The sequence below is a fragment of the Rhinolophus sinicus genome, linkage group LG18 (genome assembly GCF_036562045.2).
Source record: "Rhinolophus sinicus isolate RSC01 linkage group LG18, ASM3656204v1, whole genome shotgun sequence".
Lineage (NCBI taxonomy): Eukaryota > Metazoa > Chordata > Mammalia > Chiroptera > Rhinolophidae > Rhinolophus > Rhinolophus sinicus.
In genome coordinates this window covers 3,115,236-3,128,632 of record NC_133767.1, presented here as the reverse complement: position 1 = coordinate 3,128,632, position 13,397 = coordinate 3,115,236, and the positions used below count along the sequence as shown (strand labels likewise).

General features: G+C 47.0%; 1 long non-coding RNA gene across 2 annotated transcripts in view; it reads left to right on the top strand.

Moving 5' to 3' along the window:
* Positions 1 to 13,397, top strand: part of LOC141569507 (uncharacterized) — a 243,230-nt gene that overhangs the window by 110,354 nt on the left and 119,479 nt on the right. For both annotated transcript variants that reach the window (XR_012493236.1, XR_012493235.1), the window contains one exon: positions 783 to 887. This is a non-coding gene — a long non-coding RNA (uncharacterized LOC141569507). The remainder of the gene's footprint in view (positions 1 to 782; positions 888 to 13,397) is intronic.

The window sequence follows — 13,397 nt, the reverse complement described above, 5'->3', positions numbered from 1 at the left end:
GGCAGAGAGTAAGTGGGAAGTCTCCACGCAATTATTCAGGAACCTAGGCCCACATACCTTGTTCCGAAGTATTTTCCATGTTTAATGTGTACCTTCCAGGGTGGCCCTGGGTGTCAATATTCAGCTGACAGAGGAGGGAAGAGAGATTGGACCTTGCACGGAAGTTTTTTATGGACCAGGATTGGAAGTGGCTCTCATCACTGCTTCTTAGAGTTCATTGGCTAGAACTTAGTCACAGGGCCATGCCTCGCTGCAAGGCAGGCTGGGAGATGTAATCTAGCCGTGAGCTCAGGCAGGAGAGAAGAATGGTTTGGTGACTGAATATTAGGCTCTGCTCTAGGAGTCCAGTGGAAATGAATGAAATGGGGGTAAATCAGGGCCGTGGTGGTCAGGACAGCTGAGCTCCCTGAAAAGAGCGGATGTGTCTCGGTTTAGAGAATCGTTGCCATGTGGGAAACATTGTCAAATGCCAAAGCTTTGGCTTCTTCAAGAGAAGATGAAAATCTGGATCTGTAAGTGTAGTTTCCTAGTTCATAAATAATGGCAATTAATTGAAACGTTTAACGACATGGTGGACAATATTCTGCAGGCCAAACTAACCAGACTGCAGGCCAAATGTGACCAGTGGATTGCCAGCTTTTGGCCTCAGACTCACGGTCCAGATGGAGAGACCTAAACAAGTAATTACAACGCAGTGTGATGGGAGCTGCCACTCTGCATAGTGATTCACTGAGTCCCCTGAAGTTTACTGAGCGTCTGTCATATGCTGGGTTCTCTTCCAGGTGCCAGAAAGGTGTGAACCAGACGCAGTGCCTACCTTGAAGGAGCTTGCAGTCTCCTGAGAAGGCGGATACTGAGCAAACAAATGAGAAGAATGAAGGCAACGGGTATGTGTAATAAGGGAACGTAACTGGAACGGGGAAATTCAGGAAGGCTTCCTAAGAGTGAGACGTGTGAGGGAAGATGTGTGGTGTGGGGAGGAGTTATCCAGGTGGAGGGTGCTGATGGGAAATTGACCCAGGTACGGGAGCTGCACGTGCAAAGGCCCTGGGGTAAGAAAGAGGACAGTGCATTGGAGGAACTCAGGGAATTCCAGCAAGATTGTTAAATGTAGAGCAGCCCTGACACCAACATATTTGGGGTACACATGAAGGCCCACAGACCTTACTCCTAAGTATTTTCAATGATCTGGTAAATTTACAAAGTAAAATAAACATGAGAATGAATATTGAAATCCAAATCCAAATTATTTTCATAAAATTGAAATTTACATCAGCTTTCAGAATGTAAATTTGAGCTCATCAAATAATTTTAGCAAAGTTCAGCCAGTTGTCAATGTGAAGTACAGCTATCGTGGCTTCAGGCTCATCATGAACGGGCTGAGATCTAGACACCTGCAAACTACAGGGTAATATAAATCGTTTAATATTGCAAAATGTTTCTCCACTGCCGTGTCCAACCGTGCTAATTCGTGAGTACCCCTGGATCCATACATTGAAACATAAAAGGGAGCAAGAAAATGGTTGCTTGGCATTACGAAGAAATAATGCTTCCTTTTGTAAGACTGTACTGCATTCGTATTATTTGAGAGGAAGGCAGTGACAAGTTAATTCATTCGTATTTTCTCTTCCCTAAGTGTTTTCAATGCTGATGTCTCTGCTTTTCAAGGCAGTGTTTGTTTCCAAAATCAGCAGGGGCGAATGTCGTAGAAAATCATCCATGGCATTTGAATGCTGTTGCCTTTTGTTTTAAAGGCACAGATCAAAGGCTGCAGAGAAGCCTTTCCCTGGGCCTCGAGTCGAGTGGTGTTACTCATGAGCGTGGACATTTCGAATATAGGTCCCACTGTGCTGTCATTGAATGTCAGATCTCAAGTGTTCTTAAGTCACCCTAGTGTTCTTTTATACATTAATTTTTCTGTGTGTTTGTGTTACATGGGTGGTCTACACTGCGGGAGCCTGGCATGGGGCCGCCTCTTTTCCACACCTAAGGGTGGGGTGTAATGACTTATAGAATTAGGAGGAAAGAGGCGCCAGCAAATTTGCAAGAAGTAGGCCGGGGCCCAATCACAGAGAAACCCACAGGCCACATTAAAGGGTTTGGATGTTATCCTAAGTACAATGGGAAGCCATTGAAAGGTTTTAAGCCCGAGAATGATATAATCAGATTCGGATTTTTAAAATATCACTCTGATGAAAGTTGTGTGGAAAAGAGATTTGAATGAGGCCCTAGTGGAAGTGAATTCTCATTCAACAGACAATCAAATAAGCAATAAGGAGGCCATGTCGTAGTTTCTTTCATCCGAGATTCTGGATTTCTGTACACGCACCAGCCAAGGTTGGGGTCCCTTCCATGGGAGGACACGTTCAGGTTCATTCTGGATTTGTTTTCACTTGGGAAGCAGGCTTAACAAACACGTTCACGTGCTTAGGGAAAAGGCCTTCTTTAATATTTAAGTATTTGGTACAAGGATTCTCCAGCTTTGGAGGAGGTGGGGAGTTGAGGTGAGAGGAATTGCCCTCTATTCTCTTTATGGCTGAAGCTGGACGGCCAGTTCCACGAGAGGGAACGGAAGTAGAGACGGTGAAATGAGAAGAGTGTGTGTCAATGTCAGATGAGTATTAGCATCACCTGAGGCGGGGGGTGTCCCTGGCCTCTCCAGTCACAGGGTCCCATGGCCACTCCCTCCCAGTGGACAAGGGGTATTCTATTGGGGGTTGTCACCTCTGGTCGCACGTATTTTCCTTCTGGAAGTTACTGTGTCTGAGCATTAGGAAGAAGGGCAGGGAGGAAGAGGATGCCCTGGGATTGAATAGGTCTGTATCTTTCCCGAACACTTGGGAATTAACCCCAAAATATTTTATGATTTCGATAAGGCTCACGAGTGCCTCGACCATGCTCAGCAGTGCTCAGCTCTGAATTTCGTAGTGACCTTTAACCTTGGCCTTGCCTCCCCATCCAACGAATGATCCTTCCTGGAGTCTCCTGCATTTATCTCCTCTTCCTCATTCCTCATGCCACTCGCTTAGTTCAGGACTTTATCATCTTGTGTGTCATACTGTGAAACGGGCTAGGCTTCTGCTGGCATACCAGACTGGATCTGAGTCCCAGCTTTCTTTAGGCGATTGGTGTCACCTCTACAAACCACAGTTTACTCATCTGTATAATGGGAACAATGACAGCCTGTTTGAGGAAGAAATAAGATCTTGCTGCTCACGTACCCAGCATGGTTAGTTTCCTTCTTTCCTGTGCTAATGTAAGGACTTGTTATGGGTCAGAACTAGCGCTCGGGTGCCCTGGGACTAGTAGAGGGCTTGTTACCTGCTTTGGACCTTTCTCTTAGGCAATGACTGCTGTCTCCCGAGAGACCTGTCTCTAGTTCCTTGAGCCTTAGGACTCTGTGGAAGAAGTCTAGTCTTCCAGGCCATATACGGCTGACTTGTTGTCTCCCATCTAAGAGCCATTCCACCCTCCTCCTCGGTAGTAAAGCCTGGGGCCGTGTGCTCTGGAAGGCGAATCATATCGCCTGCCTCTGGGGATGAACCATAATTGGCAGGGCTCTGTCACTTACTACCTGGATGACCTGTGCAAGTTGCTTTCCCTCTCTGAATCACAGCTCTGTCATCTGTAATGTGCGGAGATGGACCGATGAAAAGATACGTGGACGTTCCTTGGCCTGCCAGGGGCCCTTGATAAACAGTAGCTGTCCTGATTCTTTCGTGGACGGCTGACAGAGTGCTGGCTTTCTAACCACACGGGTTCAGAGGCGGTGATTTCCCCTCATACAGAGCTTGTCACACTTTACCACGCATAGGAATCACCTGGGGAGCTTGTTGAAATGCAGATTCTGATTCAGCAGGTCTGGGCTGGGGCCTGAGACCCTGCATTTCTAACAGGCTCCCAGGGGAGGCTGGCATTGCTGATCCATGGGCCATTCTGTGAGGAACACAAGGGGAAGTCCTGCTGATGGAAGAGGGAGGCAGAAGCATGAGACAGTCTGTCTTCTCTTGGCTTTCTGCTTCTCATTCAAGCTTCTCTGGCTTCCAGCCCCACTGGAGGGGGTCCTTGCTGAGTAACAGAAATTGTCATTAGACTGAATCTTGGAGGCCTCATGTCGCAAGGTCATTGAAATGCACGTAGTGACATAGGAGCCATGGGTGATGGTCTATTTTTTTGAGTCCAGTCAGTGCATTTCTGAATGATGGCTTCTTATGAGCAGCAAATTGTTCTCCGAATTTGGGTTTCCGCTCAACTGCTTCAAGGCAAACCTAACCTTTCACACATAAGAGGGTCTGTCTGGCACTCGGGGCACCGGAAAGAGATTACTCCGATTAGGGGAACTGCATTTAACGTACAGCTTCTGATTGGCCCCTCAAGTAGCAGCTCTGCCGAAATGGGCGTGTCTGGAGGGTGTGGCTGGAAAATCAGTCTTGGGGTGATTTGAGGGAGGCGTGTGCCATCTGATGTCCCAGCGTGGAGTCACCTGGGCTGTAACCTCCGACTTGCTGACACATGTCTAGGGGTTCGGGCTGCTGGGCCTCGTATGGGCAAGTGCTGCCCCTCCTGCCAGCCTCTCTGGGGCTCTCCTTTCCCTGTCCGGGTCTCACACGCGCTTGGCAGAAAGTGGGCATTAAGGATTGTGTCTGTGCCTCTAGATGTGCTGTTGTCCTGGCTCCCCTGCCCATTTGGGGCGGGTCTTCTCTGCTCTGACTTGGATGTCCTCCCCGTCTCCTAAACCCAGTTTAGACGTCACTTCTTCCCGAAAGCTGCCTCGTCCTCCTCCATCACTGTGTTTGTCATCATCGCCATCATAGTGGCTCCCAGAAAGGCTTAGTCACTTGCCTGAGATCACAGAGTTAGAAAGTGATAGGGTTGGAGTGAGAGGATAAGTTTCTCTTTCCCCAGAGCCTTGCTCTTAACCTTCATGTTGTGTTTCCCAATCTCAGCAGGACAAAAGGGCCCATTCCAAGGACGGCTCCTTCACGCTGTATCCCATCCACACACCAGATACTACAGTCTTTACAAACGTGGCTGGGCGAGCCAGACATCGTGAGTTTGAATGTTGGCTCTGCCGCTTCCCAGAGATGTGACTAGGAGGAAATGCCTGAGCCTCTCTGGCCTTAGTTTGTCCATCTGTAAAATGGGACAAACTTCTTAGGGTTGGGACAACGGTGAGATGAGTCAGAAAGTTCTAAAGCAGGTGTGGTACGTGTCAGCAATTATTGTTACCTGGTTTTGCTAGTTCCATCTCCTTTTACTGAGAAGTTATTTATTTTGTTCATTCAATCACCAGTTCAACAAATGTGTGTTAAACACCTACTCCATTCCAGATGTTGTAGTTGGCGCTATAAATATTCTTTAATTATTCCTTACTAACTGTGGCCCAAAACAAGTTTTTGCCACCCTGGTAGCCTCAGTTTCCTTCTCTGTCACGTGGAATTAATGACGTCTGCCTCATAGGATGGTGTGAATGATTCAGTGCTTGGTTATGTTTGCCAGACAGAACATGAGTGACAGTCCTTAGCAAGCTCTGATAACCCTGTGAATGGCATTCAGCTTCAAGAAATACATCATTATTATTTTTTCTGAAACAAGTTAAATTGATCTTTCAAGGCTCGCCGGCTTGATTGACAGGGCTGAGTCCTACTTCCCACTAGGATCCTATAAGAACCCCACGGTCTCAAGAAGACCAAGGAAGGGCCCATCCTGGGAGGGTGGGTCTCCATCCTTGCGGTTGTTTTTGTGGGTACCCCAGCTGACTGTTGGTCCTCTGCCCTCTGGGAGGCGCTCCTGCTCTGCCCCGGAATCAGCTCTTTCCAGGGCACCCGGGCCTGTCCAGGCTCACTCCTAAAGTTATTTTTGCTGCCGGTGTCTTGACGCTTTGGGCTGGGTGGCAACAGGGCCCAGGGCTGTTCTCATGGGACTATCCCCCCCCCCCCCAGTGATCCTAATCTCAGGGTACCTCTCTTTCTGCCTCTGCTGTTCCATCCTCTTTTCCTCCACTCTCTCTAAAGTAACTTCAGCTTGATTTCTTGATGGGCCTGACTTTTTGTCAGCAAAGCCCCTTTATTCCAGCATGGGTGGGGGCAGAGAAATTACCTCTCTTTCTTCCTCTCCTATGACAGTGTGAAAACACGACAAATTGAATCCCCAGCCCACTGTAAACGAAACTCAAATGGGAGCCACGGCCTCTCTATGCATCTTCCTTTCTCTTCCAGAAAATCAGCTCCTACAGGTGGACAGGAGAAGGGTTCTCATCTTGTCCTTAACTAGGTACCAGATATTTTGTGGGCATTCTCTCACTGAATCCCCCAAAATATGCTGTCCCATAGGGATGACTTTGATGTGAGGTTAGATACCCGGCCCAAGGTCACACAGCTGGAAAGTGACAGAGCTGAGCTCAATCCCGGGCTGTCTACTCCACGTCCACACACTGGTCATTCCAGTTCCTCATCTTCCATGTCTTCTATTTCTTCTGTGAGCCCTACAGCACCTAGTGTAGTTGATTGTAATAAATACTGATGGTGAGAAGGTCTTTACAAGCAAAAGAAGCCCAGAACTCAGCTGTGCTGAAGTCTCGCGTTCCTTAAAGTACACGGGCTGGGAAACAACCTCTTTCATGGACCCTTCAACATGGCTCATGCGTTTCTCACCCTTCTATGCAGTGACTTTAGCACCTAATATGCATGGGTCATTTTCAATCAGGGAGCAATACTGAGATTTAAAAACTAGTCAAATGTTATGTGTCACTATTTGGGAGGCTAGCAATCGGAAGCCCTAGACTCAGTGCTAAAACTCTTCGTGTCTTCTCACACCATTCTTCTCTGGGACATAAGTGCTATTAGTACTCCCAGGGTATAGATTATGAAACTGACGTTCAGAGAAGCGAAGAAATATGCTCAGTGTCACTCAGCTAGAAGGTGACAGAGATGCGATGGGTACCCAGGTCTAGCTGAGCCCAAAAGCTGAGTGCTTAATCATCTCAGAGCTGGACCCAGAGGAGTTTTCAGATCCCTTCTAATATGAAAACGTCCACTTCACCTCAATTTCTTGATATTCAGTGGCACAGCCTAGCTATTCCTCCGCTCGTTTTGGACGCAAACAAGCGGAAGTCAGGGATTTTGAACTTGTAGGGTATTTGTCTATAGAAACTCCTTTATAAAATGTGTGCTGTAAGATCTCAGACTAACAGAGTCTGTCGCAACACTTGGAGCATACACGAGATAGCCACTGGTGAATTTTATGTGTCAACTTGACTGGGCCATGGGATGCTCAGACATTCGGTTCGACATTTCTGGGTGTGTCTATGAGTGTGTTACTGGAAGAGATTAGCATTTGAATCAGTGGACTGAGTAAAGCAGATTGCCCTCCCCAATGTGGGTGGGCCCCCTCCAATCAGTTGAAGGTCTGAATAGAATGAAAAGCTGAGGAAGAAAGAATCCTTTCTCTCTACTTGACTGTCTTTGAGCTGGGACATCAGTCTTCTCCTGCCTCGACTTGGACTCAGACTGAACTTGTACCATCTGCTCTCAGATGCAGACTAACTTACGCCATTGAACATTCTGGATCTCCAACTCGCCAACTGTGTATCGTGAACTCTTCAGCCTCCATAATCACGAGAGCCAGTTCCTCAGAGTAAATATCTGTATCTGAATCTATTACTGTTCCCTCAATGTCTGCAATGTGCATTTCACTTCCTGGCATTCCTAATTGCCGTGGTGAGTCCTCACCTGTATGTACATTTAAGGACACATCCGAGTGCTTTACAAGTTATTCAGCAGAACTTGGCCTTGGTGTCTGTTTGCAGTTCATATTGGGAAGAGGGAAAATGGTTTGGTTCTAAGCAGCTTCTAATCAGTGACAACAGATGTTCACAGAAGGCAGAATGTTCTTTGAATCGGTGTTTTGATAATCACGTTAACACAAAGCCTGAGGTGGAAAGAGGAGCTTTAGCTTGGGCCATATGTGCTTTTGCTGAGAAATTTTGGGTAAATGGGTGATGGAGCTTTCCACAGTACGTCACGAACTACAGCTGGCGACCCTGAGGTCACTGGAGCTGTCCCCTGCTTGTCCCCTCACTCTGGTGATAAGGGGAAGGACGTCTTCTGAGATTATAGGAGACTTAGACTTTTACTTAATAAAATCCAAAATACAAAGGGGATAAAAAAAAAAACGCTTTCCTCTTAGAAGTACCTCCTCTCTGTCAGGGTTTTTATCTTCTTCTTTGGAAGGATACAGTGCTGTGCCGGAGGCAGCTCCCACTGGCTTACGAGAACAGACTGTTAAATATTCAGGAATTTTGGAGCAGTTGTTAAACTGTTGGTAGCTTGAAATTAGCCACGGTGGGATTAATTACATCAGTGACAGCTTCAAATGTTACAAATCAGGGATTGTTGGTTTTCCTGAGCAGATTTACCCACATACCACACATGATACAGACTATAGTTGATATTTGTGGGTTCTGCCTGTCCCCCATCTATTCCTTTGCCTCTTCTGGTAACAGCAAATTTGCTTTGGGGAAACACTCTCCACTCATCTCAGACTAGTGGTTAGGGTGGGACTGACCATATTCCCCAGGTCCAAGAGTGAGCATGTGACCTAGCTTGGCCAATCAGAGGACTCTACCACGCTGGCCACAGTGATTGGTTCCTCGATGGGCATGTGACACATTTAAAACCATAATTAACCAGAGTTAATTATGACCACTGGAGGGAAGACAGTCTTGCCCCCTTTAAGTTGCTTAGAAAGAACACAGGAGAACCAAAATCCTGGAAAACTCAGGAGGTGAGGAGTCTACAGAGATGGGTAGATACCAGGTCCTGATGCCGGGGGTTGAACCCCTGCAAGCAATACCTGAAGCCACATGTCCCTGAACTTTGAAATTGCTGAACCAATAATTCTGACTCCATCGCCATCTTTGTCCGGCTTAAATCTGCATATGCTGGGTTTTCTATCCCTTGTGAGTTACAAGTTGTTACTGAAAAGGTCCCATTTACTTCAGGGTCCTTCCAACTCTTATGCTCTGGATCAAATTCCAAGGGAGTTGGCCAAGAAACCCTGATGGGGGATCTAGTAGAAGGAAAGAGAGAAGAGCTTTTGTCTCCCGTTCTATTTGAGCTTCATGAAACATGCCATGGTTTTCACCCCCGTCTCCGCCACATTACACAAATCTTTGTTCAAATACCAGTTTCATCATTTTCTAGCTTTGGGCACGAGGGAAACTGCTGAACTCTGAACCTCAGTTCCCTCACCTGAAAAGCCAACATATTAGGGTTGAATTCTCACAGCTGATACGAAAATTCAATGAGACAATTCCTTAAAATGCACAGTATTTTGTACCAAATAAATATTATTATAATTATCGATTAAATAGACTTGTATGTGGAGGGTGGCCTGGGGCCTTATATTACATATTTTATAATGGAGTTTCTGTGAAAAAAAATATCTTTCAAGTTCCACAACCCTGATTTCCTCATGTTCGGACCCCGAGTGGAGGAGTCCTAGGCTGTGACACCAAAAATCAGAAATTTGAGGTGATATTTTAGGGTTGGAAGGGATCATAAAGTTCCTCTCGGTCCAGCCGTTTAATTCACCCCTGTGCCCCCAGTGCCAGTTGCATGGTGAGGTTCTGGAACTGTGTGTCAAGTGCACAACTCCTGCCCCGTCCCGATTTTATCCCTGGGGAACCAGACTAAGAGAAGATGAGTTTTGGTGCTAGCAGGTCTTCACTCCACGGGGTATGAAGGGAAGACAGATATTAAACATCATCGTGAAACCAGCCGCTGGAATTTCTGAGCCAACACCTGCCCTTGAGGAGCTCAGTCGTGCAGACCAGTGCCGTCCAATAGTAATATCACGTGAGCTGCAGATGAAGTTTAACATTCTCTAATATCCACATTAAAAATGCAAAAGAAGCAAGAGAAATTCTTTGAATAACTATTTGACAAACTCTATCTAAGATATTGTCGTATTAAGTGTATGAATGAGCTATTTTACATTCTTTTTTATATTACGTTTTCAAAATCCAGTGTGTAGTTTACACTTACGGCAGATTCCCGTTTGGCCACATTTCAAATGCACAGCAGCTGCATGTGGTGAGTGGTTACATATTGGTGTAGGGGGTGAGATTCTAAGGATAAAGAGGGGGATTGGTAGGGACATCTAAAAGGAGAATGTTCCAGCAAAATGGCAGAAGGCTGTGTGTTTCTGCAAAGCGCTATGAAATGCCTCTCTGGGAGCCTCCAAACATTGTAGGAAAGTGAAACAATTCCCTCCGTGTTGGTGAGAGTGGTTTTGAACGTGAAAGCTGGAGAAAAACTTGAGTTTGCCCTTGGCTTGATGTGGTCAGCCAGAAGTTCCATTGCCCAGGAATTCACAGTCCTTGGGAAGACTCTGGACAGGAGTGGTGTTGACAGCGAACCGATGGCTCAGTTCGACTTACTTAACTCTCACAGCTGGCAGTGGGGCCACGCAAATCACCGCGTGTACTGAATGATCAGGGACGCACAGGAGATTGCAACAACAGGAGGGTACCTGGAGGCTGCTGTGTTGCGGCCAAGTCTCGGAGAACAGACAGGTGTGGCCTGGAGGCAGGTCTTCCCAGAGGTGGGGGCAATGTGTGTGAAGCCTCAGAGGCCGGAGAAAGCGGGGAGCACTCTAGAAATTTCAAGGACTTCCCTCTGGTGGGAACCTGAGCGTGAGGGGCTGGTGGCCAGAGAGGCAGTCAGGAATGCAGAGGGCAGCTGGGTCATGGTGAAGAGTCTGGATTTTACCCTAAGGCTGTGGCATCGGGTTTTGATGTTGAAAAGCTCACGCAGCCTGTGGGGAAGGGGCAGGGGGGCCGGGGCGTGCGTCAAGGGACCCGTCAGAGGACTGACGTCCGCCAGTTGAGAAGTGATGATGGCCTCGCCGGTGGGGGGAGAAGTGGAAATGGACAAGAAGGTGCCAGACTTGGTGACTGGTCTGTGAATGCAGGTGCCCGAGGGGGCATGAGCGTGGGCTTGAGGGGTGCCGAGGAACCCGGGACCATTTCCAAATTCCTAAACTGGATGGTTGTGTAGAACATGACGCCATGGAGCTCGCGGAAAAAATACCCAACCTGGAGTGAACTGTGAGGGCACTTTTCCAGATCTCTACATCTAGACACCCTGAGGAGGGGAAGAATAACTGAAATCAAGTAGCTCCGAAAAGTTCCAGAGAGGCCCCTGGCTCACAGAGTGGGAAAAATTGCCCTCAATTTTTCTTTTCTATTTTTAAAATGAAAATAATAACGCTTCTCTGTATAAGGTGCTGACAGGTAGATGTAAAGGCATTTTGAAAGGAAAGCATTCAATTATTATTGTTAGGCTTATCGGAAAGGGTTTGGGAAATCCTCATCATTGTTCCTGAAAATCAGGCGCCAGGCGGTCGGCTAGTGGGTTATGGAGATAATTATTCCAAGAGAAGTTTGCAGCAGAGACAAAATCCTTGCGTTCTGGAAGCTTCAAACAGTCCCAGACATTCAACCATTTCTTCATTCGCTCAGTTGATCAGCATTGAGTGAGCACCTACTATGTGCCAGTCATTATGTTAGGGACTGGGGTACTCAAGATGCAAAGTTGGGTTTCCTGTTGACAAGAAATATAAAGGACAGGCTCACACCCAATAACTAACTCCATACATTTTAAACGCTTATTATAGTCTGTTACCTAAAGTATCTGTTTACAGACTAGACTGAGGTTGTAAATAAGAGAGATAAATCTGCCAAAGCAATGGCCAGATGAATGTTGATGGTGTAAGCTATAGAAAATCACCCCAAATGGTGCTTCCGGGGTCCCCACCTCAAACACCCAAATTTCCGACACCAGGCCCAGATGCTGGCAGCTGGCTGACTTCTAGGAGCTGCACACTTCCTCTGCGCTGGCCTCTTTGGGCCATAAAAGAAATGAGTCAGTGGCTTAGTCACCGCTGACGTGGAAGCAGAGATTAGATTATGAAAGAAACTGAAATGGGAGGCAGAGCCTTGTTGGGAAAACCTCAACCAGGCAAGACCTCCCTGGCCACTGGAAATCTCCATTTGCTCTAGAGCTGTCCCCACTTCAGGGAGGGCAGGCAGGGGATGGGGAGTCCAAGATGAAATCCATCCTACTTTAAAGAAGTAGGATTCCAGGGTCAACACTGAGCTCTGTTCTAGCCCAAGTTAGCCACAGACTAGCTGCATGCCCTTGGGCAAGTCACTTACACATCAGGCCTCAATTTCCTTGCTGTAAAATGGGTGCCTACCTGGCAGGGTTTTGTGAGGCTAAAATAGGATCACACGTGTAAAGCAAAGTACCAAGCACACAGTAGGCCCTCAAGAAATGGGAGCTAGACATTTATCAGGGTTTGCTCCATGTGGATAATAACACTGCCTTCAAGTCACTGTTATGAGGGTTAAACAAGGTGACAAGTAGAGTATCAGGCATACTCTGCACGTAGTAGGTCCTCAAAATGAATTCCATTCTTTCCAGCAGTTCCTAAAATCTCTCCTCCTGCAGAGAGTCTTCCCAGACTAACCAGAAGAAGGAGGCAAATTCCTTTAGAGCTTTTTGACCAAATTTAAAGACCACCTGACATAATCCCTGAGGCAGATGCTGGCTAGTTGGTCACCAAACCTCTTCTTGGATGCATGCTTGGACCACACTTCCCAGCCTCTCTTGCAGCTATGTGTGGTCATGTGACTGAACTCCAGGCAAAGGATGTAGATAGAAGTGATGCGAGCCACTGTATGCCTGGCCCTTGAAGACCTCCCTTAATGGCCCTCTGGTCTTTCGTGTTCTCTGCTCCATCCTCTGGATGGGTGCAGACGCTTCCACGGCCTCAGAGCAGAAAGAAGAGCCACTGGACGGAAAGCATGGCTCCTGGCGTCATCCTGTGAACAGCGTCCCCAGGGACCAGGAGTATAGGACTGGTACAGGAGCAAGAAGTCAACTTTTGCAGCGTGAAGCTACTGAATTTCAGGCTTTGTTTGTTTCAGTAGCTGGCATGACAGCCAGCCTCTGGAGAATCCCACTCTAAATCCCCACTACAAAGGGGACCAAATGGATATAGTGAACTTGGCTGCTCCAGGCTTCTGAGAGTGAGATATTCCCCCTGAAAATAGGAATGCTTTGGACTTCTTTGCCATAAAAGAAAAGGCTGTCCACTTAAATTTGGATTTCAGATAAACAATGAGTAATTTTTGACATAGGTATGCTCATGCAATATCTGGGACATACTTAACACTAAAAATGATGTATGTACTAATGTATATAGTGGCATTTTATAGTTTATCTGGCAATGCTATCTGGATCCCGTGCCCTTTTCTCAGGGACTTCACTCCAGTAATTACACCCCTGCCCCCTGGGAGTGTTACGGTCACTTTGTACCCTAATGCAAAG